A 27,332-nucleotide genomic window follows, 5' to 3' on the forward strand; every position below is an offset into this window, starting at 1 on the left:
TAAATATGTTATTTATAATTATTAAAAATTTCCACCTCCTCCCTTCCTCCCATTTCCCTCCCCTATCCCCCCCACTTCCCCTACCCCTCCCTCTCCAGTCCTTTAACATATGAAAAGAAACAGCAATATCTGGGTGTGACATGTGCAGACACACTTTATTAGCATGGATAGAAAAAAAAACCAAAAACACTATCTTGTTATATTCCAAAACTAAGCAAAAGACAACTGAGTATCTACTTAGAAAATTCTCAAAAGGTAAATTTTATTCTTTAGGTTTCTAAAGTATTATTAACCTTTAAGCATTGCCTAAAAAAATAATTAAAAAAAATAATAGACATAGCAAAGGAATCATTATGTATCTGAAAATAATAAATCAAATTTTATTGGCTTTAAAACAATATCATTATTCTTTAAGATTCAGTAATAAAATAAAATTTTGTATCTCCTACAAAATGACCAAAAATAATAAAGACTCATAGCATGAACAAATAAAACGAACTAACATTGAAAGCTTACTTTTCCTAAGGACATGTAGAAAATAGGCTCAGGAGAAAAATCTCAGACATAAAAATTTAAAGTTAAGAACAGCAAGCAAAAGGCAAAAGTTAAAAAAATTAAGTCTCTGGAGAGTACTGAATAGATTGGTTGGTAAAATGCTTTTGCCATGTAAGCAGGAAGAGTTGGGTTCTATACCAGAACCAATGTAAAACAGACGAGTTCTATGGCACGTGACTGGAATTCTAAAGGATGGGAAACAATGGTAGTGGATCCCTAAGTCTCAACAGTCAGCCAACTTCTCTCTAAATCAAGAACCACAGAACAGTGGCATACCCTGTCTCAAAAAAAAAAAAAAAAAAAAAAGATGGAATGCATCTGAGGAGGAACACCTGAGGTGTACTTCACCTCTCTAAATATAAGGACACACACAAGTGCAATCATCACACTAGTGAATGCACAGAGAGATAAACAGAGAGACAAATAAGAATATTATTACATTTCTGTTAAACATGCTCAGCTAGATTATTATATTGTTAATTCTAGATTAAGTCTAGATTATTAATTATTAAAACTAGATCATAAGGAACAGTTAATTAGCTTTATATGACTAACACTTTATAAAGAGCTGGTCATTGTTGCATAGGGAAAAAAAGAGCAACCAGAGTCAGACAAGCAAAAAAAAAAAAATGACAAACTTATAATGTTCCATTACTGTGATTCAATGATTTTGTATATTACCTTACCATGACACATGCAGACAATGTAGCTGACTGCAAACTCAGTGGCCTGGTGTTGTGGCATATTTAACTGCACTGTGAACCCCAAGATTGCATTAATTAAATAAATCAAACTTGGGTCAAGAAGAAAAGCCAGGAACTAGTTGACAGGAAGTAGCCACAGGGAGTAAAAGGGAGTCAATAAAATGGAAATAAAATACACAGGAAGTAGTAAGGAGGGACTTGGAATTTGGCAGTCCTTTTGGTTTGGGATGGCAGAAGAGGATATCTCTTTCTGAGACACTGGCAAGGAGGAAGGTCAGTTGGTTCCTCCCAGGACTCTCAGCACTTGCAGGTTTTCACCCCAGCATGTGACTCCCGAGTCTTTATTGGTAAAATTGTAAGACTGAGAATTATTTTAAAGCCAACATCCTGTATGTCAGTTAATGAGAAAATTAGAGAACCTCCTAGACAGAGAATCAGAGAAAAAAAAAAGTTGTCTACGGAACAAGTACAGAAGCACATGTGTTTACATGTACAAAATGTAGAAGTCAATGTTAAAAAAAAAAAGTGAGATCATGCAGTGTTGCCAGGATGAAGATGTAGCTTTCTTTATGTTTGGCTTTAATATGTAACCATTCAATTTGATGCAGACAATGCACTTGCTTATTACATAAATATATTCTCAGTTAACTGAACTCAAATTACAAGAGAATTGATTCTGTCATTCTCAAGGCCAACTGCTAAGCTGAGAGAGTCACTAAGGAACTCAATAAAAGTTTTGGGAAACAGGTACACTTATGACTAACTATGATATTTATGCATAATCATATAATATACAGTTATCAGGGGAATGATTCACAAGGAATCACCGAGTCAAGTCAATACCAAATCTATGCAGGTTGTGGCAAGGGACTAGTTATCACAGCACATATCACAATCTAGACATTTACAACAAAAGCAGTGTTTCAACATAACCACGTTGCACAATGTATTCACAGGAAGAGAGTGTTACTGTTCATAGAAGAAGTAAAATGCTTCCTAAATTCACAAGTACCAACCTGTGGCTAGTCTTGGCAGCAGGTGTTTTTACAGACAACTGTCCTAGTTATATATAACGAAATTTTTTTCCTCTACAAAACCAGAAACAACCTTCAATTAAGTAATTACAAAATAATTAGTGTTACTATTCTGAGGTTAAAAAACAAGCATACTTTTAACAACAATTTCTTTTTAAAGCTATGCATACTTCAAGATCAAACAAAGGAAGTTTAGAAATCTAGGTGAAGTCTAATGTCCTGAACTAAATTCTCCTGCATTCACATGGACAGTGAAAACATCAATGTCATCCATGAATTGACCAGTCTGTATAATCTAAGATCTGGATTTTTAGTGTGCCACTAAAACAAACTTAATTGAGTATGACATATCTCAAAATAAAAATTTCCAAAAGATGACTAATACCATATGCTAAAAATTTTTAATTTAGTTACTAGAAATTCTGTGGGTTTTTTTTCATTTGTTTGCTTGTCTTGTTTTTGTTTTTCATCTTTATATAAGAGAGAAGAAGGGGAGTCCTGATGTAATCTGAATTCTGAACAAATAAGAAATGTCACATAATGTGATCTCTGGCCACTAATGTGAATTCGTTAATATGAATTCAATCTTCTCAACTAAATGGTTGGTGTGGGAGAATTGTTTGTATTCTGTCAATCATGTTTTAAGTAAATGCTGATTGGCCAGGCAGGAAATATAGGTGGGAAAACCAGAGAGAAAGTAGAAATGATGTAATGAGAACAGAAGAATTCTGGGAAGGAGGAAGTTGATTCCTCCCACTCCTGCCCAGACCATGGAAGCAGCAGGACATGATCTGCCCCACTGAAAAAAGGTACTGAGCCACATGGCTAACATAGATCAGAAAAATAAGTTAATCAAGATGTGGGGGTTAGCCAGTGAGAAGCTAGAGCTAATGAGCCAATCAGCTTTATAACTTATAGAGATCTCTGTGTGATTTTCTTTAGGACTAAACAGCTGGGGGGGCCAGGCAGGACAGAAATGCCAACAAATAAGCCAGGCCCCCTCATGTTACAAATGGTTACCTTGAGTCAAAACATAAAACAATGTCTGGAAAATTGTAGATAAAAAATTCAACTGATTTTTTTCTACCTCAAAATGTCATTAGAAATCTCATAAGGCAGTTGAATCCCATACAAATATAAAGCAGAATTTATCAGGACAGTATGGTTTTGCAGTGCTACAACATATAAGGTCGGGTCATTCATTTTCAGATTATTCTCTTGATATTAGGCATTTGACACTTCCCTAACAAGCCATGGTGGTGAAACCTAATGTCTGATCCATTGAGAGATCTAGGTGGTAACATTTACACTGTGATGCCAAAAGTACCTCTGTGACCACCATGAAAATGCTACAAAAGCAGCCAAAAACAGAGAAATATCTGCACATGAATTAGGAACAAAGAATACCTTCACTCATTTGAGTTACACACCACAATTTCACTTATATGAAGCATAAACATGGTTTTACCATTTTAAAAATATTTACCTTAAAAATCTAAAAAAACATACAGTAACATAGCTGACATGCTTGTTAATCATAAGCTACTAAAATGTTTAAATCATAGGTGCCTTGTATTTAAACTGAATACATAGACGACAATACATACATTTAAGAATCCTTAGCAATCAAAATAATCAGGATCATAATTGGTTTAAATGATTGAAATAGTCAGTTTCTAATCAAGTAATGAGATTTATTAAGGAAATTCTTGTCATGCACAGATAATTCCAATATTAAGATTTTTCCAAAATATCTGCAAACTCAAAATTGTTGATTGTCTCTCAGTCTGCCAATAAACTTTGTAATGAAATAAAACACGGCCAAATTTTCTTGGCAAGAAAGTGTAATCAGATATAATGACATTTATCTAATGAAATCACATTTTGTAATTCCAATCTATTTGCCTAATGTTCTATTTATTTGTGGTCCAGAATAATGTCTAAAATTTTCAAAATAAGCAACTTGGGTCAACAGATGTTACTAAACGTGCTAATGTTATATACTAATAAATATAAACAGTGGCTGAATCACAAAAACACCAAAAGAAATTGCATATTCCTCTTAGCTGTTCTTCAGGCCATGTGGTTGAACAGCTATTAAAGAATAAATCATCAGAGGAATGGACTGAGCTCACAAGGTCCAGTTGAAAGGCAGAATGAGGGAGAAGACGAGCAAAGAAGTCAGGACCCCGAGGGCTTGGTCCACCAACTGAGGCAGTTTACCTGTTCTAATGGGAGCTCAACAAATCCAACTGGATTGGGTCTGAAGGAGCATGTGATCAAACCGGACTCTCTGATTGTGGCTGACAATGGGGGCTGACTGAGAAGCCATTGATAAAGGCACTGGGACTTGTTTTTACGGCATGTTCTGGCTTTTTGGAACCATAGTCTATATGGATGCACAGCTTTCTAGGCCTGGATGTGGGGGGGAGGGTCTGGGACTTCCCATAGGGCAGGATTCCCTGCCCTCTCTCAAGCAGGGAGAGAGAGGAAGGGGGTGTGTGTGGGAGCGGGAGGGAATTGGGAGGAGGGAAGGAAGTGTAAATAACTGAATGGAAAAATAAAAAAGGAATAAATCATAAATGCATGAAGCAAAATCCTTGATGTTCACATTTGTATTTCAACTGAGGCAACCATGAAGGTTTGAGGAAAGTTTTCATGGGATCATTTCTCTTTTTTTTTTTGGTAGATATAGATTATTATTTTGGAATTTGATTATGCAAACAGAATTAATAATATTTATAGAATATTCACCCATATAATGTCTATCAGATTCAACACTCACCCTCCAACCTTTCTCAACTTCCTGTTATTAAGTATCTAAACCATACCACTTTTTTAATTAAGTGAATACATTGATACATTTTTGTTTACATTTTAAACTATAAATTCCACCAACTAAGAGAAAAGCATCACTTGATTATAATGTGTTAATATATATGCAATACTAAAACTGTATAGTATACACTTTCAAAAATAAGCAGCTATACTAAATGAGCAGTGAATATTTCTATCTTCAATTTATTATCTGTGCATCTTTATATGATATAAGCTACCATAGTACTTGGTATGAATGAACATTGATAATTCAAATTAATTATTTTTTTTAAAAAACTTTCTCTTTATACCTAGGTTATAAATAGCTTATAATACATTGCATCAAAATTGTTTTTACTTAAGTGATCTGAAGGTACTCTCTTTTTGTTTGCCCCTTGTGAAGACAGGTTTCTACCATACATGCCTGGCTGACCTGAAACTTGCTATACAGACAAGGCTAAACTTGAGTTCACAGAGATCTGCCTATCTCTATCTCCCTAATGCTGGAGTTAATCAGATACCTTAACAAATAAATAAACAATATAGAATTACACAGTGTTAAGCTTGTATCCTAAATGTTTCCATTTAAACCTATCTTAAAAATACTCAAAATTTTTCAAGTCCTACTTTTCTATGATTTGGCATGTATTACTCTCTGCAAAAGGAAGATTTTATAAAAGCAAACTTTTGGGAGAGTGCTACTGTGTAAGTGTGTAAGTGTGAAGTATGCTTGTGTATACACATATGTGTTGTATGCACGTATGAGCTTATAGTAAAAGTTGCAATGGAGTGACATGGGCAGGGTAAGTAAAAGTTAGTGGCCTGATAGAAGGATGCATTGTGAATCAACAAACCATGCACTCTGTTAATAAAAGCCCAGAGTCATAAAGTAATTAGTATATTTTTAAAAACGTGTTAATACTGATTCCTGGCATTTGTATTCCTAACAAAGTTTGCTGACCAAGGTAATTTTCAACACATCTTTGTCTCTAAAACAGACTTGTAGAGACTAGGTGGATGGCATAGGTGGTAAAGTGCTCATTGAGCAGGCATGAGGTCCTAAGTTCTGATACCGAGCACCCATTTAGAGAGCCAGGCACAAAGGCACACAGGTAAAACATGAGCGCTGAAAAGGTAGAGGCAGAAGGGTCCCCAGGGCTTACTGAACAGTCTAGCTGAGTAGGCAATCTCCAGGTTCAGTGAGAGAACCGGCCTCAAAAACAAGGAAGTGGGTTGTGGGACACAGTGACTCTATTTTATTTCCATCATGAGTCAAGGTTAGAGAGTTCAAGTTTGACAAGACCAAGTAAGATTTTGACAAGGTGGTGGTGGTGCATGTCTTTAATCCCAGCATTTGGGAGGCAGAGGCAGGCAGATCTCTGTGAGTTCGAGGCCAGCCTGGCCTACAAGAGCTAGTTCCAGGACAGGCTACAGAGAAACCCCATCTCAAAACTGCCCCTGCAAAAAATGTTTAACCAAGGATGTGGTTACCAGCTGTTTTAAGTCTTAAGGAGGTAATTACCATTGTTTGTTTTTTTTATCATTGTAGGGAAGACTTTTGCCCTTCCCTTTAGCTTTGGGTATATAAGAGCTATAAGAAATAAATTCAAGGCTGTTGCAGTAGTCACTGAAAGCCCTCCTGGTTGTATTCTTCTATCTCCTGCCTATTTCTTTCCTCAATCCTCACTCCCCTTTTCAGGCACATACAAACAGGTAGGCCTGTCCTGACTGTGGGCAATTCAGAAAGACACGGAAAAAATCTCGCACTACCCCATGGTCTTTGCATGTACGTATATACACGAGCTCACACCTCTAAACACACTCACACATAACTTCACACACACACACACACACACACACACACACACACACTGACATCTTGGAAAAACTTCGTCACCGTCTTCTGCCAAGCATGCCAAGCTAAGCTTCTATATTTTATTAATGTCCTAATGTTTAGTCAGACACAGCTGAAGTAATCTGTGGAACTTCACAGAAGTCATCCTAACAAAACATTGTTCTTCTTGGCATGAATTAATGTACATTAGGTAGCCACATAAAGGTAACAGGCAAACATATGTTTTCAGAGCATGACTAAAACCCTCACCTTAGTTATATAATGAATATGACTAGTACTTCATGTAAAAATTAATGACAGTACTGTGATTGCATATGCAGCAAGACAAATATATTTTACCTAATAATTAACCTTTATGAGCTTACTTTGAAGTTAAATGTTGGGAAAAACTTACTAATCAAATATATTTTAACTTTTTCATTCCGATTTACTTCTAATAAGAGTAGCTTATTATAATATTTACCTTTTAGAAATTTCTCAACTTGGTAATTCCTCATTGTCTTATTTAATCATAATTAAATATATAATGATTATTAACTACCATTTCAAAGATGGCTTAACAGATACATGGATGAAAATAGCATGCGTCCATAAGACATAAGCTCTCTCTCTCCAGCGGATATTCTCCGAAACCCTCATTGGACATGGCAGTTTTCTCTTTTCTTTCTTGATATATTCTTTTTTATGTTTGAACCCATTGAGTGTGTGTGTGTCTGTGTGTGTGTGTGTGTGTGTGTCTGTGTGTGTGTGTGTGCTTTAAAAACATATATACAGAGTTGTAAAAATAAAGACATCTGGTACCCTACCTTGATGCATTTCATGAAAAAGTTATGACTTATTGTCCTTGATGAAAATAATTCATATAGTTCTAATATACAAAGATTGCTGAATTAAGAGTAAAAGCTTAATTCTAGCAAATTTTAATAAAGTTCAATTAACAAATAACCTTTCTAAACCTAAGAGTAATGATTTTTGCAGGAAGGTATGGAGTTTGGCTTCTCTATAATTTTATAAATTCTCATGAAGCTAAACTGAAACTGAAAGGAAAATTCAAGATCAGGATATTTGAGTTCCAGAATATGGACTAAATAATTTGAATTTATGTACATTCATAGAATTTAGAACAAAAATATTATCACATAAAAGCCAAATATCAGGATCATCTTCCATGTTTCTCCTATAATAACTCTAGCCATCCTTGAATACCCAAGATAAAGTATTTCCACAGTTCTGTGCATCATGCCCCTGCCAGGCAACATTGATGTTAGTGAGTACCAGATCCCTCACCCATGAATGCCTTGGGAGGAGAAACATTTGTTCCACTTTTATATTAAACTAAACCCAACTGTTCTGCCATAAATTAACTTATGTACTTATAAATTAATGCACTTAAAAATGATTTAAACATAGATGCTGAATAAAAGCTTTTTGAAAACAATACCTTGTCTCAGAAACAGTACATTAAAAAAAACAAGCTAATATTATTTTACAGACACATACATAGAAAAAAGGAAATTAAATACAACAAAACTCCTTGGCTCCTGAAAAAATTCAAACATGAATAATACTAAGTATTCCATAAAGGGAAAGCTACGAAAGTGTCTCTGGTTAACTGATGTAGAATTTAAACTAACATCATGAAGAAAACTGAGTAAGAAATTAGTTAGAAAATTGAGTAAAAATTTATCTTCTTTTCTATAATTCCTCTTTAGAAATCTTTAACAACATATTTACCACTAGTAAAATCACTATATTTTTTGCTAATCTTATTTTCTCATTACTGTATTCTTTTTTTTTTATTAGAAGTTTAAACACACATAGGCATTCAGGCAAATATACATTAAAAAAAAACAGAGTAGTATATCTGGGCCCAGTAAAAGTTCACGTTGACCTGCATGTAGAGCCTACATTGGGATAAGAAGGCTTATGATTAAATATTAAACATTTCCCCAAATGTTGCATCAGTCTCCAGTGAGGACAACAAAAGAAAGGAACCATGAGACATCTGTATCCTTGAGGAATCTTCAGCTTCTTTTTGTTTGTTTCATTTATAAATTTTGCATTTGCACATTGCAGCTTAGAATTTCAAAGAGTTCTGCAATGATTAATTGAACAAATCATCCATACTGATCAAATATAATGAAGAACTTTTACATACATATGGTTTATTTATCAAGGACAGATACATGGGGAAAACAGAACTTCCAGCATCCTGGAATTACATTAATGTGAGGATGGATAAGTATCGACCAAACAAATACTACATTTAAAAATAAAGCCATGAAGCCGGGGTTCTCTATTCCACGAAAATATGAAAATATAAAGAATCAAGGTGTACTTTTTAAAAGTTAATTTTATCTGGTGATGTAAAATTAAAACAGTGATATATAATAAATGCTTACTAAATGCTACAGTTTGTAATGAGTATTTTGCATGATTAATTATGTAATTCCCACAGCAACTATCAGAAGCACAAATCATGACAAGGGTCAGTAGACTTCTCTTGTAGAGGCAGTAAATAAACATCCTAGGCATTGTGGGCCATTGGAGGTCTTGACTTATGATACTACAACTCAGTTCTGTTGTTGTCAAGTAAAGGAGGTCACAGTCAACATGTAAAGTACCAAGTATTGCTGAATTTCAAAACCAAATTATTTATGAAAACAAGCAACAGCCAGACTTGGCCCAGAGGCTATATAATTTGCTCTCCAGGCAATACCAATTTATGAATTATACCAGTACCAATATTTAGTTTTCACATGGCAACATATCTAGATAATGATGAAATCAGAATTTAAACTCAAATCTATTATCATATAAGACAGCAGCTGAAAAATTCAAATCTAGCCAGGAAGAAGAGATTTTTTTTATAGTAAAACATGCACAGACATATTCTGGAATAAAAATGAGCTATTTGTAATAAATAAATCAATACATTATAAACATTATGGTACTAGAAACTGCCCTAACAAGAGAAGGTTACATTCTTCAGTATCGTGGGTAAGATGCGGAAAACTTCAGAAACCCACTTTCTTTAAGGACTTAGTTTCTTAGAGCTCTGTTGCATAGGAAATGTGTGTGTGTTTGTGTGTGTGTTTATGTGTATGTATATATATGTGTGAAATATATATACATACATATATATTATAACATATATCGTACCAAAGTGACACACATGATATTACATATCATCATTTGTATCAGGTATTTTTCTACTATCATGACCATGATAACCTAGAGAATGTTAGAGAATAGATGGTTCATTGTGGACTTATGAATCCAAATGGGAAGAATCCATTTCTGTCATAGTATGAAAGCATGATAGTAACCACCACCATGGGTGTCAAGGACATTTGAAAGAGCAAACAGGAAACAGAAAGAACACACTGGAAAAACTTCACAGTTTTGAAACATCAATGCTCACCAGACAGATTTCCCTAGACAGACCACACCTCCTAAACCTACTCAAACAATATCATCAGCTATGGACCTCGTATTCAGGTGACAGGAAAAAAGACGGATAGATCATCAAAACAGCATATCATCTATGCCCTGGCACTTTGCAGATGTGCAGTGTATGTCCAGGTTGAGAATAATGGTCTGTACCTGGTCCATGACTTGCTTTGGTAGAGCATACTTGTCGCAATAAAGAAAGTCACATATCCCTTGCAATAAACTACAATTAACAGGATTGTAACAGGGTCCATGTTGATCTGGTTTCCATACTTAGACATTATCTTACCCACTAAGCACTAGCCCAGTTGTCTGCTTTCAGTGTCTGAAGCATAATTGAGCTCCTCTCATCTACAGATATTTATCCAGCTATTACTTTGGCTATAAATCTCTATATTTATGACAGAGTCCCACTCTAAAGTCAATCATATTTCTTGCTACCCATATCTATGTACACCTATTTATTATTAACTACAAGCTCTTGCTTATGATTCATCACTCATGTGACGCATTGGCTATTTTCTGTTTAGCAACCCGTTCCCTTCTATAAAGCAATCATGTGTCATTACACAACCAGTTTTTAAAACTGATTTATTATAGATCTTCTTTCAAGTAATACATCTCTGCTACCATCAGAGACTTTGCATTTTGTTCATGGCTGTTCAATCCCCAGAGACAGCAGAGTACCTGTTACTTAGACAATATAGGAAATACCTGTAAAATAAAGAAATGACCAGAGACACAGAACAAGAAATCACATCTCTTCCATTAGCATTATAAAATTTTATGCAACACTGTCCTTGCCGGATGAATGTCTTTTTTAGTTTGGAGAACTATGTGCATGAACACAAATACACACACGCTCACACACATATGCATGTATAAATACGAAAAGAAAAAGACGAAAAGAAAAGCTGTTCATACATTGAAGACATATTTGAAATTCATAGTTCCTTCATATTTTATTCAAAATGAAAGAAGCCTAGTTTTGTTTTGCTTGTTTTTTCCTTTTGTTTTTAGATCATTATGATCTATTGTTATCCAAATGTGGAGAAATGTTATTTTGCCTCTGAGTACAATGGCATTTAAACACTATTGTAATGCATACTACTATTTTATTCACTTTTCCTTCATTTTCATATTTTAACTTAATTATTTAAGCAAGTATTTTAATTTTTAGCTTACTTGAGAAAAGAAAGCTTGTTCATAGAAGCTGGTTTTTCAAAATGTATGCTCAGCTTAAAAATCATATCCATCTAATTAATTTTTTATTGTCTCTTCGATCCCCTTAGACCAAAATCTGCTACTTTTATCAAGTTAATTCTTATCCCTAAAAATTCAGCAAATTCCACAGTGGTTGCTAGATATCAGCATGCCACTACACATACAAGCATCCAGAGGGATTTCTGGTCCAGTCTACAAATTCTTATAAGAAACCACTGTTTGCAGGAACTGAGAACACTGTGCAAACCATTTGGCCTCTGGTCCCACAAGCACTGCTTAGGGCTAGGCATGTTTGCCCAAGGGGGAAAAAAAGTGTTACAGAATAAACTCCTCCAGTGTTTTTTTTTTTTTTTAAACTTAAAACTCATAATAAGGGACACTTTACTTAAGAATATGAATTTTAAATGTTATTATTTGATTAAACCAGGCATTTAAGAGAGCCGCTTACTGAGGGCAGTGAGATGGCTCAGTAGGTCAAGAAACATGCAGCAAATTGTTTGAACCTGAGTTCAAATGCAACCCTCACTGAGGAAGAAAAACCTCACCCCTACAAATGGTCCTCTGATCTCCATATGCCTGTAAAATGGCACCTGACTGGCTCTCCCATCTACAAACCATTGTCATTCTTTCCTTCAGACAACTACATTTTCAGTATCTGCTGCAAGCCTCACTAAAGGTCAGCAATTAGTTTTTTAACATTTGCTTTCTTTCACTGACATGATGACCTCTCATTGTGAACACTTCAAACTCCCCCATACCATGAACTCCAAATAGACACCATGAAATAACTGTCAGAATGACATTATGTCTTAACTTGTTAATGGGATTCTCCTCTTTCACTGAAGATGGGATTCTGGGATGAAGAAAGAAGAGGAAACTGCCATTGACGGAGGGCCCAGAATGGATCATGAAGTTATAGCTCACTTTCTCACTACACCATGGCAGGAAGTAGAGGAACACAAGCTTTGCCTCCACCTCTAATTCGGCAGGAAAATTAATTTGAAAAACAAAAACAGGAGAAAATTACACACATTTCAATTTTGCATGAAACAAAAGTCTTCACAATGAAATGAAGATCCACAGTATTGCAACCTCTCCATATTCATGAGGGAGGGTTGAAAAGAGTGGCAGCTGCGATACGGCCTATACAATAAACAGAGAAACAAAAGAAAGTAAAAGTCATTTCATGAGTGCATGCAAATATGTCTGGAGGTAGGGGTTCAACTTCATGTGTTCTACCTTTGGCCTTATTCGTGTGTGTGTGTGTGTGTACACATGTGCGCATGTGCATGAAGAGACCAGAAGTTGGCATGGGTGTCTTCCTATACTTTTACTTCCTTGAGACAGGATTTCACACTGAATCTAAAGATGATGTAATTAGGCTGGCTGACTGACCATATGCACCCTGGATCCACCTGTCCTTGTCACCTCCAAGGGATAAGACTGCAGATTGGTACCATAATACCCTATATGGTTCTATATGGTTTCTAGGATCCAAACATAGGTTCCTTATATTTGTATGACAAGTGCTTTTCTCAACATTTACCTCATAAGTTAAGTTAGTGTGGTAAAATTTACAAAATTCTCCAGCTCCCTCCTCTTGAACTAAAAACAAATCTTTGTTTCTAGTGCAGAGTGAACAATACTCAATTGAAATCTCTATCTTGAAAAGAATCAGAGGGCCTATCTTGTTATTTTCCAAAGTATTCTTAAGTATGAAGCCATCATATGCCAAGACGGAATATTACGTGTTGATGTGACTTTAACAGAGTCACATTATCTAATTATAGACAAAAAAAAAAAAAGCTAGGACAAGAGATTTTATGTAAACAAGAGACACTGTCTACCCCAAATCACTGGATGGACAATGGAATGTTGGGGACAATGGCCCACTTCTATCTGACTCACACTTATAAACTTTGCGTAGCCTCAGACAGAAATTTAAGAAGATTATAACTTGCATGTTCCTGGAGCCTTATTTTTTAAAATTTATGTACTAATGGTTTCTTTCATTTGCCCTTGAAATTTCATGAAGAAAATTGAGCTCTTTATACCACAGGAGACTCCTGAACCTTACAGCAATCTCCCAACTTTGCCTCTCACAGAGCCTTCTCTGGAATGTTTGCTTTTCATTTATAAATTATCTTTATAATCCATCCTTTGTGGACAAGCAGGCCTAGAGTGGTTCAACCTACATAGGAAAAATTAAACTATCGGGATGTATTATCCTAACTATTATAGGCTGAGAACATAGAAATTATTCACAGTAGAGCCACAAATACATCATATTTGGCACTCTCACTTGTCACTAACATAAAAATGTGATTCCTATTCATTCGCAGTCAATTCCATAAGGAATCAATGAGAAGAAAGTGAGAAAAATGGGACATTAAAATGTTGTTAATGATGCTAATGTGAGAAGATACGGAAACAGGCACACAAGTAGAAATATGCAGGAAATAATGCCTACACAAAAAAATTAGTAATGTGAAGTATAAGCTTCTCCCACAATTGCCTGGTGTTTCTCAGTGACTCTCATGTCATGTGCCACATTTTAGACCTACTGATTTAAGATGTACCTTCTTTTTCCCTGGAGCCAGAGCAGTTTCACCCTACAGAAGCAACTCTGGCCACTGAGCTTGTTCTTCCCACATCACCATCCAAGCATATAACACTCTGACCTTTCATTTACTATACTAATCAACAAATCATTTCAATACCTCTTGTTTTACAGGACTTGCTAGTCTTTGGTAATAGCTAAAAAAATAAACCAAAGTTTTCCTTTTTAAAGATTAAAAAGAAGAATATCTATTTAATGATAAATACATTCTTGTGAAAAAGTAATGTTTATATATAAAAGGCCTACATTTGTTTTTCATAATTCATAAAAACTTCACAAGGAAAGATAATTCTTTGAAGTTGCATGATCTTATTAAAGCAAGAAAAATGATTTTGATAAACAAGGTTTTATATATTTTTGTAATGTGGCTTTTGAGACAAAAATATGTGGTTGTGGCCCAGGGACCTCAGAAATATTGTCACATCAAAATAATGTCTGAAAACAAAAAGGCACTAGGTCTCAGAAGCTCCACAGCTTGTTGATAACACCGTGATGACAGGAGCTGTATATGAAAAGATCCTCTTCAGTTGCTACCACTGTGATCTAAGGCATGGGAAAGGTGATCCAATGGCTTTCAAGTTCAGTATTATAGCTCAGAATCACTGAATCAGGAGCACTGTCAAGTCCACAATTTAGCTCCTTAAAAACATAAAAGTGGTGTGTTTTCCCTTCTCTATCAAGAAACCCCTTAACGGATTGAGGCAAGAAATGTAATCTAGTCACTGTGTCTAGGAATCCAACTTAAATTGAATGATTGATTTAACAATTTCTAAGTATATACTAGCCTTTGAAAAAGTAAAATTACACTTTCTATCACTCTCAATGATAATTACAATATATCACTGCTTCTTTTATCCAATTGTATATACTGTGTATAGAAGACAGACCACCAACAAATGTAAGCACATTGCAAGAGCTATAATGCACATATACTTTAAGTATAAAATAACAAACCCCAGTATGATGATACATTTCTATGCTGGGCAATGATTAAGCAATTCTTAACTCTAATACTGTATGAAAATCAGAATTCACCTGGTATATTGCACAGTTTAAAATCTGATATTGAAAAGGAAAACATACATGTTCAAAATTTTTATCAATTACAAATATGTAATGCAACAAGAAAAAAAAACAATTGAAAATGAAAATTCCCTGGAAATAACATACCCCCCGAAAATAATTCTGAAACACATACAATAATGGAGGTGATTAGCTCCCTGTTACAAACTTCCACAGGCAACATGCTGACAGATATTCAATGTAAAACTGAACTTTACCATGAATAGATTTGACCAAATATCGGAAAGGGCTAACTTATGAGATGAGTTTCAGTTACTGAAAATATTCGTGGATAAGGTAAAGTATAGATTATGAAGAGAAAGCTGGACTTAACGATGCCTTTGGGGGCCTTTCAAAGTCTTAAATGTGAACTCTTTAGGATGGGACAATACTTAGACCTATATAGTTTCTCACAGAAAGAACTTGCATCGAGCGAGTATCCGCTGAGGGTGGCAAAGAGACATGGAACTGAAGCATCATTCCAAATGCTTTTCAATGCAGAGTTAGGAAATACTGAAATATGTAAAAATCTTGTAAGAAACCTGATTTAACAAAATCAAGACATGTGAAAGAAACTGAAAAACTGAATCAATGAAAATAGCATTTTGAGAACAGAAAAATGACTTGTATGATGACTAGGAAAGCAAACATCACTTGTCTTAATGAGATACACTTGCTTAATCTGAACAATAAACACTAGATCAATTTGAACTGGCATGAAATACTACCTCCTAGGACCATATAATTCTGGTCATTTAAATACTGTTAAGTCAGTTATTGAACCCCCCACCAAAAAAAAAAAAAAAACCCTCTTTGAACTGAAATAGAGTTACTTCCTTGGTAAACATTACGGTCCCAATTACATCTTCAGGGTCCGCCCTTCCTAATCATAGCCAGCATATGTGGTCATTATTGTTTTATCCATTGTGATAGTTACATGTTGATAGTTCACTATGGCCCTCAATATACTTCTTGGATAATATCAAATAGTTTCATCTATTTATTGTTCTCCTATATATTCTATATCATGAACAAGGTTATGAACAAACTGAGGTTTTGTTAAGTTTACAGAACTCTAAAGTTTTAGTATATATGACAGACACACTTATTCTTGCAGGTGATTTGTGTACAATTTGTCTCAGTTTGGAGCTTATTCATTTTTACCAGAAGTTAGTAAGTCCTTATAATTTTGATAAATTCCAATAAATTAATTTATTATAGACTGGGGGCTCTAGATCTGAAGACTTTTTTCTAGTTTTTTTTTTCCAATATTGCATTTTAAAAAGTTAATTCCTGCCTTCTGCTGAGTTAACATGTACAAAAAATGTAAAATTTCAGTGGAGGCTTTTTTGTCTGTAATACTCAACTGCTGCAGCATCTTTTGTGAAATATTCATCGCTCCTCCACTGACACACCATTGTTGTGCAGCCAGATTAGGGAGGCATATTTGAGCATTTCTACTTCTGAGTTCTCTATTCTGTTCCATCAACTTCTGTGACATTATTCACAAGCACTTTTATTCTTTGTTTCTGATATGTATGTCTTTTATTTCCCCTTTGCTTTATTTCCCTAGCTGCACTCCATCACTGTGCTTAGTAAGAAAGGCAGGGATAGACATATATGCCCTGTTCTCTGTTAGTAGGAAGCATTTAGTTCACAGCCATTATTAGTAAACATTAATGATGGAGGAAGGTCATTGGCTACTGAAAAAACTGCCTTGGCCCATCTGATAGGGCAGAATTTAGATAGGCGGAGTAAACAGAACAGAATGCTGGAAGGAAGAGGAAGTGAGCTCAGAAATCATGCAGCTCCTCTCAAAGCCAGACGCAATGAAGCAAGCCGCCAGGTCAGACATGCTGAATCTTTCCTGGTAAGACTGGTGCTACACAGATTACTAAAAATGGGTTAGGCAAAATATGAGAATTAGCCCGTAAGAGGCTAGAGCTAGTGGGCCAAGCAGTGTTTAAAAGAATACAGTTTATATGTTGTTATTTCAGGTAAAGCTAGCCAGTGGCTGGGAGCTGGGTGGCAGGAATGCAGCCCGCAGCTTCCACTACACATTAATTTCAAACAATGATGATTCTTATATTATCTAGCATAAGATGCACACCACACACTTAGTTGAGGAGAAATTGGGTGTCACCTTTGGGTGTTTCCCTTTTATAGGCATTGACTGAGCTGTTATGATAAATAGGCACTGAACATAACCAAAAAGTACTATTCTACATCTACTAACATGATTCTTTCTTCAATATCCTGTTGTAATTTCAGGTTATTTTGTCACATTTGATTGATTTTTACATTGAATGTGTCTCACAACTCTGGATAAACTCACTTGGCTACAGTGTACAATTCCATTGGGGTATTCCTGAACCGTACTTTCTAGAGTCTGCTTCAATTTTAGGTCTCTACTCATATGTATTCCTCTGCAGTTTTCCATTTATTACTTTACTTATCTGATACTGATTAAGGGCTTCATGAAATATTTGCTTCCTGAAATTAAAGGAAAGTGTTCATTCTTTATATACTTGATTTCTGGAATAAGTTTTATCTAATTAGTGACAATTTTTAAAGTATTTTATGAAATTATTCATTAAAATCTATATAGACAGATTTCTTATTTTAGATGCTTTAAAATTATTGCTTATACTTTTGTAGTAGTTGTAGCATATGCAAATTATTTTATATTACATATTAGGCAGCCTTTTCTTTAAAAAAAATACCTGCTTAATCTAAGAGAGGAAATTTATTCATGTAGAATCATTCTTAGTGCCCTTTAGTAACTCTGTGATGTCAGTAGAATGATATTAACCTAAAACGTAAAGACAAGGACAACTCTCATATACATCTACTCCCTACTTCCACTCCCTTTCCTGCTAAACTACCATCTTCTTTATTTTACTCTATTCAAAAACCAAATGTAACCACATTTTTGATTTTTTGGGACAAGAGTACAGACTACAAATCCTTTTATTTTCCTTCCATCTGAGAATGTCTTAATCTCTCCATTACAGAAAGACATTATCAGCCTTTCCTAATTAAATAACTGTAGTATCTATTTTATGTGAAAGCATTTTAATATGTAGTAAGTTTTCAGGCTTAATAACAACTTACATACTGAACTTATTTTCCAGTAAGTTCCAACAAACAGCTTTCCAAAAGGATGGCAGTATTGTGTCAACCCCATGAAAAGGGATGCGTAGAAGTAATCTCTTCACTTAGAGAAAGGAAGAACTGCTTGACCTCAGAAAACCCTTACAAATCCACTCCTGAATTTCAAATCATACTAGTGAGAAAGATTTTTCAATGTGTTAATATTTATGCAAGACATAGTGGAATACACTCTGAATATCACAGAAAACTGTCTCTTCCTTTCACAAGCTAAACTAATCCTTTTATTCCCGCCACATTTCCCCTTGGCTTTTGGCTTAATTCTTTCTCTCTCACAACTCAGACATTCCATCACTGTGCATAATCCAGTCTGACTGCCCACTGGACGAAGAAGGGGGACATCACATTAACTACACCTTAATTCACACATGTAGAAATAAAAGAGCTGTCACTTGGTTACATAAACAGTTATCATTTGAGAACAACAGAAATATTACTCTTTTTTGCTTTAATTTTGTTTTTTTTTGTGAAATTTTGCTATACATTCAGAAACACCTTACCTATTATTCTATGATATACCTCTGAAATATATAAAATACCTTTTTAAAGATCCTAAAATTATATCAACATGATAAAACACGAATAAAACAAATCACATTTATCATTTTGTCCTCTCATGCAAGGATTAGAAAATTTTCATTTGTCTATTTTTCTGGAGTTGTTTCTTATCTTAGTGAACCAATTAATAATGCTGGAGTAAGAACAATGCATTGTTATTTTATAAAATTCACAACTAGTAACTGATCCTTACTGATGGCTCAGCAATAGCTCACACATATTCAAAAGTGCTCAGTCCACAGAAACTATGTTCTTCATACTATCCAAACCTTTATGAACATGACTCAACGTTTCCTTGAAACTGCATCTGTATACACATCAATGCTAGAAGAATGCTCAATCAAGCTTTCTCCTTATAATAAACATATCGGTGCCAAGGCCTTCTGTTATATTAACTTACAATTAAAAAGGACAGACACAGGCCAGGGTGTCTTGCTCTCTTAAGATTGGAGGGGGGTGGGGAGCAGGGTATGTGAAGGGTGTGGGAGGGAAGTGAGGGGGGAGGAAGTGGGAATTTGGATTGATATTTTTTAAGTAATAAAGTAAAATAAGAAAAAAAGAAAATAGAATAGAGAAATTAAAATTACCATCTACTGATGGAAGAAGGTCATTGGTTAATTATAATAAAGAAACTGCTTGGCCCTCATAGGTTAAAACATAGGTGGAAGGGAGGAGTAAACAGAACAGAATGCTGGGAGGAAGAGGAAGTGAGCTCAGAGGCCATGCTCCCCTCTCCCGGGCAGACACTATGAAGCAAGCCGCCAGGTCAGACATGCTGAATCTTTCCCGGTAAGACGGGTGCTACACAGTTTATTAGAGATGGGTTGATGGGGCTATCAGAATTAGCCAGTAAGGGCTAGAGCTAATGGGCCAAGCAGTGTTTAAATGAATACAGTTTGTATGTTGTTATTTCGGGGCTTAAGCTAGCCAGGTGACCAGTAGCTGAGGTGGCGGGAACACAGCCCGCAGATCCTACTACAATCTACTAATGGTTCAATAATAGTGTAGTTATCCTAATGAATTGAAATAAACAAGTACATCGATTATTTCTGATTTTACGTTTATATTGTGGCATTTTATATTAACATAAATTCTAAATTTAAATAATTGTGGCACTTTATATAATGATCCATTAAAAAATGGGATGGTATTTGTAAATGAAATTTGTAAGTCACACGTAGCAAAATCATCATATCAAGGAATCTGGGTAAGAAAACCCAATAAAATTGTGGCTGAATAAGAGATTAAATAAAATCACAAGGCAAATAATAATAAACACAATTACTTAAAATTATCCTCTAGGTTAGAAGCAGTAACATTTAAAAATTCTTTAGGGACTTAATTAAAATACTTTTCAAACATGATCAAGAGAAGTAAATTTGGCTCTGTATGTTTATTTTGACATTTTAAAATGTGTTTTAATTTGAGAAAAGAAAATAACACATTTCATGAAAAATAAAGTGTTTTTCATTATATTCCTTTTCTGTAGGTCTCTTGGGTAAAACCTTTTTCATGGTGAGTAGAAAACATAATATTAAAATGTCATCAACAAGAAACATTCCCCAATTTATGAAATAAATATTGTCATACTGTGAACAAACTGTATTGCAGTCTACAACGAATATCACTTATTACTTACTATTGATTACTTATATTTAATTTCTTTTTAAATAATAGCTCAATATTTAAATAAAATTAAAACTGAAAAATATGTAGCAATGATTTATCAGACTCTAAATATTTTGGCACTATAGATTTATGAAAAAAATTTCAATAATAAATAAAAAAAATTGACATCTAGTCTCTCCACATAGATAAATGCCTCACATATTTCTCTAGGGCCTCATTTAGTGGGTGTCTCTGAACCACCCCATCCATATAACCTGTTCAAACTGTTACACATAGGGAGGTCCCACATGAAATATCCTGGCTTTGTCTAGACATCCCTGCCTAGACAAAAACTAATCTCTAAGCTTCTGCCAGAACCCACGGTATGGTGCTTCAACCCATAAGCCCCTTGCACACCACATTCAACCTTTAATCCAGCCAGATCTACTCCCACAGTCCAGGGTTGGAACAGGAAGCCCATCTGGCTTTCCAGCCACATGACTTCATTCCACCCAAGCCATTTGCAGCATCTCTGCACAACCCACAAGAACACCTTCTCTCCTGCTCCAATATTCTCTGTCCATAGAAGAACAAAATAAGTTCTCCTGCCCAGATCTCATCACAAAAATACAAACTATATTAAATATCAAAGGACTACCTTCTCCCCAAAGCCTAGCAGTGCTGTGGGAATGTTTGTCAATGAGATTGACAGAAATGAACTCCTGGAAACAAAATTTAAGAGAAAAATGGTGAAGTCCATCATAGAATTCAAGGAATTTGAGGAAGACACTACCATTTTTTTTATATTTCTGTTTTATGTGTTCAATCCTCTGTTTTATCTTCAAGTCCTAATAGAGTATTTTCTACTTAATACTTTCTCCATGTAAGATTTTCTTTTGTTTTTTTTCTAGCTAAGTTACTGAATTTTCAATTTCATCTGTATTTCAGCTTGGGTATCTTCAATGTTTCTATTTCCTTATTGAACTTCATGTTTAAATCCTGGGTTTTCCTTTTTGTTTACATAAAATTTTTGTGATTACATGGGCATTACCATGTGTGTTAATTTCTCTTACATTCTAACTCCTTGATTTGATTGACCTCTTTGTGTCTTCTTTAAATTCCTTCATCTGGGTACAGGAAGTTTTTTTGTTAGTTCTAAATTTCTTATGGACTGAGAATATTTGATCAGGAGAGAGGGTGTGTACATGGGATGTATATAGATGTTGTACAAACAAATATCCAAACAAATATCAGCTATAACACTGATTTGCATATGCCAAATGACTCCATATTCTATTACACAGATACTTGCTTAGCCATGCTCATTGCTGCTCCATTCACAATAGCTAAGAGATGGGGGAAAAACTAAATGTCCTTCAACTCACTAATTGAAAATGAAAATGTGGTACATATATATTATGTAATACTACTCAGCTGTTGAGAAAAAGGTGAAACTATGAATTTGAAGTTAAATCAATGGAGCTGGGAACCTAGAGAAGAGCATATTCAGTGAGGTAACACAAACGCAGAAAGACAAAGTCACGTGTTTTCTCTCATGGGAGGCTCTTAACTGCAACAAATCTTCAGATATGAGGATATGACCAGAAGTAACTGCAGAAACCAGAACCAAGTGGAACCATGGCAGGGTTATGGGCATGAGGAGGCAAGAGAGATAAAAACAGAAGAGTACAAGTGATCTGATCAGAAAAAAAAAATGTGAAGGAGAAGCTCTAACTAGAAAATGGGGAGAGAGATAAATATGGATGGAAAGGGGTAAAAATAATAGTGTGTGTAAAAAAAAAGCCATAGTGAATCAACAATCTAATTTATAATTTAAATGCATACAAATTTGTGTATAAATGTACATATATAGTTCAAGTGAAATTTTGTCATGTGCTCTGACAATATTCTTACAAGACTCAAAGACCATCTAACATGAACAAACCAACACCAGGCTTAAGTTCTCTTTTGAGTTATTGGTCAAGGATGTCCAAAAGACTTCCAAAAATTAGACTGTTGCTATTGGTGTTGGTTTCTTACATGAGGTATAAGACAAGTCCCTGTTATTGAAGACGCCATGCATGCATCCCAGAAGCAGGTCCAGAGGCCAGCTGTAACTTACATGAATACCTTTTTCCAAGATCTAGCTTTCATACAGCATTACAAAGGAAGGAGGAAACCTCCTCAGTTATGAGACTTATGAACCACAGCAATGACCAGAATTGCATGATAAGCCAAAAGGTACAGTAGTGGTAGAAATACCTTGGAAGTAACTAGCATCAAATTTGACATACAGCTCACTTGATAATCAGGAAACCATGCCTGATATTGACGACCAGGGTAACTGAAGCCACAGGTCTTGAAAGAGAACCTACACTACTTGATCAAACCAGAATCAACCCTGCAGCAGTGAGAGATAAGGTGAAGCTTTTCAGATAGTCATCACTGGTGCAGATTAAAGCACATAAGGGCATATGTGTAAGTACACACTCATTTTTTAATACGAATGTTCAACACTCACACAACCATATCCCCAGGTTTGTCTCCTTTATTGTTAATGTCCTATTTTAACATTAAACACCTAGAGAAGAACAATCTTTTCCTATACACCATTTGAGCAACTGAAAAATACAAGGGTCTTGGTCTAGGAGTAACATTTTAGAGACATTTGATGCTGCCTTTGGTATGAAGTAATTGCCATGTCAAACCCTATTTGTAAGTCTTTGGGACCATATTTTCCTCGGATAGTAAAAAAACAACAACAAAAGAAACAAACAAACAACAAAGCTATGAAATTATGACAAAATGTACTAGAGGCAAATAACCTGGAGGATAAGAGTGCATACAATAGATGTCAGATTATCATTTTTATCTGAACTACAAGCATTACTCTGCTTAGAAAACAACTGCCACCGGCTAGAGTTTACCACCAAATGATTTACATTTGTGAGATGTACAGCAAATTTACATTTTTGGAAACTTAATCTAGCAGTACTAAGGAGACCCAAAGAGAATTCATTCGAAGAAGTATGTTTGATTCAACTGTATTCCAAGCTTAGCTTATAATTAATTATACCTCTTCTGCATCTTTTTAATTATTTAACAGATTAGACCTGAAACTCTATGACGACTTTTGTTGCTTTTTATGAACACTGGGAAAAGTGCGAAACTTTAAGGGACTTGTGAAACAAATGGCCGTTCAAATGTTTACTGAATGACTCCAAGAGTTACCTTTCTCCTGTTTGTCAAGAAGCCATGGGTGTGATTTATGCTAAGTAACAGCTTTGTGTCTCTTTATGTAAGGCAGCTTCAACCACAAAATGCCAACATCAGCAGTTCATCACAGCTTCTCTCTATGATACACTCCCCTTCTCCTATCCTACTGCGACAAAAATGCCATCCACACACCATTAAATACAATTTTCTTGATCCAACTCCCTCAAAGTCAGTAAAGAATTCCACCTCATTCCCTTACTGAAACAATTTCCCACTCTCTTCAAGAACAATTCTTCAGACCCCCTCACCTACAGTTCAGATACTTTGGACTTAAGGCTGGTTTTTGTGCATTTTATTTTAAAAAAATAAACAATTAGAGAACACCATTGTCTACCTATATGTATGCCCTAGAGACTAGTCCACGTCTCTAAAGGTTCCATCATCTCCCTCTCCTTCCATCCTAGGAACCAAACCTTTAATCACATCAGATGCTGTGGGACATACATATTACACTCAAATCATAGCACTAATTTATTACCTGATGTCAATTTTTTTCTTCCCCTCACATATAATCAATCACTCTACAATATTTTCAAGTCTAACTTCAAAATGTTTTGCATTTTTAATTGAACTCTAAAATTAGCTATTGCCAACACACAGACAAACCTAAGACTGCCCTGTCTTAGTTAAAGTTTTTATTGCTTCAAAGAGAAACCATGATCATAGCAACTTAAATAAAGGAAGATATTAATTGGGGTGGCTTATAGTTTCAGAGGTTTAGTTTATTATCATCATGGTAAGACATGGTGGTGTGCAGGCAGTCATGGTGCTAGAGGAGCTGAGAGTGGAGAAAGAGCTATGCCTTGATCCCACAGGCAGTGTTCTGAAGCAGTGGACATGGCTGCAGATATAGAGACCTCAAAGTCCACCTCCACAGTGGCACAGTTACTCCAACAATGCCACACCCACCATTAGTGTCACGACCTTTGGGGGCCATTTCCTTTCAAATGACCACATTGCACTTTCCGGCCCCTAAAGGCTTGTAGCCACATCATAATGCAAATATGCATTTATTCCAAAGTTAAAAGCCCCCACAGTCAATAACAGTCTCAAACTTCTTTAAAAATCTAAAGTTCCAAATCTCTTCTGAGATTCACGCAAATATTAACTGCAATCCTCTGAAAAATCAAAATCAAAAAGCAGATCACAAATTTCCAACATATAATAGCACAAGCTGTACATTGATATACATTACCATTCAAAAATACAGTGAAGACAGCATACTAATAAAGTACTGGATCAAAGCAAGGCCAAAAACCAGTTGGGCAAACTCCAGACTCCGCATCTCCATTTCGGATGTCAAAGTGCTCTTCAGATCTCCAACTCTTTTCAGTTTTATTGAGTACAAAACACTACTTTTTCTTGGATTTGTTCCACTTCTGCTTAACAACTTTCCTTGACAGAAACCCCATAACTATAGCATCTGTGACATCTTGGGGTCTGCAGGGCAATCCAGGCTTTACCTTCACAGCATCCCCAATTGTTCTCTAGGGCCACTCTGCAGGGGAATCCCTGATGTCTATCTGTCCTCAGCAGCTTTTTTTAGTTACTCCTTGACTCTAAAGCCAGAACCAGGAGACCAAAGCAACCAAGTTCTGCAGCTTGCCGGGGCTGGAATATATCCCCTCGTTCACTTACATCTTCACCAGCTTTCAGTTTTCAAAGGTTTCCTTTACTGCCTAAGTTTGTCTTTTCTGGAATTTACTCTGTAGACCAGCCAGGCAGGCCTCAAACTCAGAGAACCACTAGCCTCTGCCTCTGAAGGGCTGGGCTTAAAGGCATTCACAACCACACCAAGCTCTAAGACTTCTTTAATTTCCCTTCACAAGTTGGAAATTTAGCTATTTACCACTGCCTTTATTCCATTTCTTAATCTACGTATCTCCTTCATCACGGGACTTAACTCCATTCCATTTCCTGGTGCTCCTTTTCTCCTCAAATTGCTCGGCAATTTCTATATTTCTCCTGCTTATTTTGCTCCTTTTCATTGCAAATCTTCATTAGAGTTACCAGTAATAAACATATGACAGTCTCTACGAGGCTGTTTTGAGATTTCCTCTACCAACAGAATTAATCCAGAACTCTTCACTTTAGCCTGAGGCAGACTCTTTGGACAAGGGCAAAATGCAGCCACGTTCTCCACCAAAAACTTCACATGACCACTCTCTCGGTCACATAATAATATTCTTCTCCTCTGAAACATCTTAATGCAGGCACCCAAAATTCAAATCTTTCTCAGCACCACTGTCTTCCATGTTTTTACTACTATGGCTCATGTAGAAGTGCTTAATGCATTCCACTGCTTTCCTATCACAAAATACCAATGTCCAGATTCCTCTAAACAAAAACATGGTCCCAGGCCTATCCCAGCAATACCCCACTCCTTGTCACAGTTAGGGTTTCTATTATAGTGAAACTATAACCATGACCATGGCAACTCTGAAAAGGGAAAATATTCAAAGTAGTGGCTTACAGTTTCATCAGAGGTTTTGTCCATTACTATCATGGAACATGGCAGTGTACAGGCAGACATGGTGCTGGAGAAGGAGCTGAGTGGAGAAGGAGCTACATCTCAATCCTGCAGGCAAGAGGAAGTGTTCTGAAGACTGTGTGTGGCTTGAGCATATATGAGACCTCAATGTCTGCCCCCATAGTGACACACTCCCTCCAACAAGGCCACACCTACTTCAACAAGACCATACCTCATAATAGTGCCACTCCCTTAACAGAGCATTTTGTTACAAACCACCACACCCTCCAAAGTAAAGACAAGTTAATGTCTCTTTAATCTGCTCATATTCTCTACATCTACTGAATATCCCTCTCCTTCTTAATTTTTTTTTTACACAGTAAATAGCAATATCTTTTCAGGAACTGCATAACTTTCAAACATTTAAAAAGCTGCTGGAACACTTTCCCATCAAATAGATAAACAGTGAAAGAGAAGATTACACAAACTCTTTCCAAAAGCCTACAGGGCTTTTTGAACTGACAGCCGACAAGCCCTTTTGCTGGGGAAAAATCTTTTTGTGTACGGTGAAGGCATGTCACTGTGATTGATGAAGAGCAGAATGGAGGGTTTCCAAGCACAGAAAATGCTGGAAAGAAGAAGGGAAGGAGTCTCGGAGTTGGGGAGGGGGAAACATGACATGTAGCAGATGAGTTAACAAGCCATGAACCACATGGCAATACGTACATTAATAAAAAATGAGTCAATTTAAGATATAAGAGCTACTTAGAAGTAAGTCTAAGCTATTGTCCAACCTTTTATAATTAATAAGAAACCTCTGTCATTATTGGGCAGCCAACAGTTCTGATGACATATCCACCCACACCCTTTGGCCAAGGGAACTTCTTTCCTTATTCATTCATATCTCTTTGGCCTTTTATAAGCA

The 27,332-nt window shown here is 35.7% G+C and overlaps 1 protein-coding gene across 1 annotated transcript in view; it reads right to left on the reverse strand.

The window, feature by feature from the left end:
- Gbe1 (1,4-alpha-glucan branching enzyme 1) overlaps positions 1-27,332 on the reverse strand; it is a 241,182-nt gene that overhangs the window by 80,604 nt on the left and 133,246 nt on the right. The window lies entirely within an intron of this gene.

Source organism: Microtus ochrogaster, chromosome 2, assembly GCF_000317375.1.
Source record: "Microtus ochrogaster isolate Prairie Vole_2 chromosome 2, MicOch1.0, whole genome shotgun sequence".
NCBI lineage: Eukaryota > Metazoa > Chordata > Mammalia > Rodentia > Cricetidae > Microtus > Microtus ochrogaster.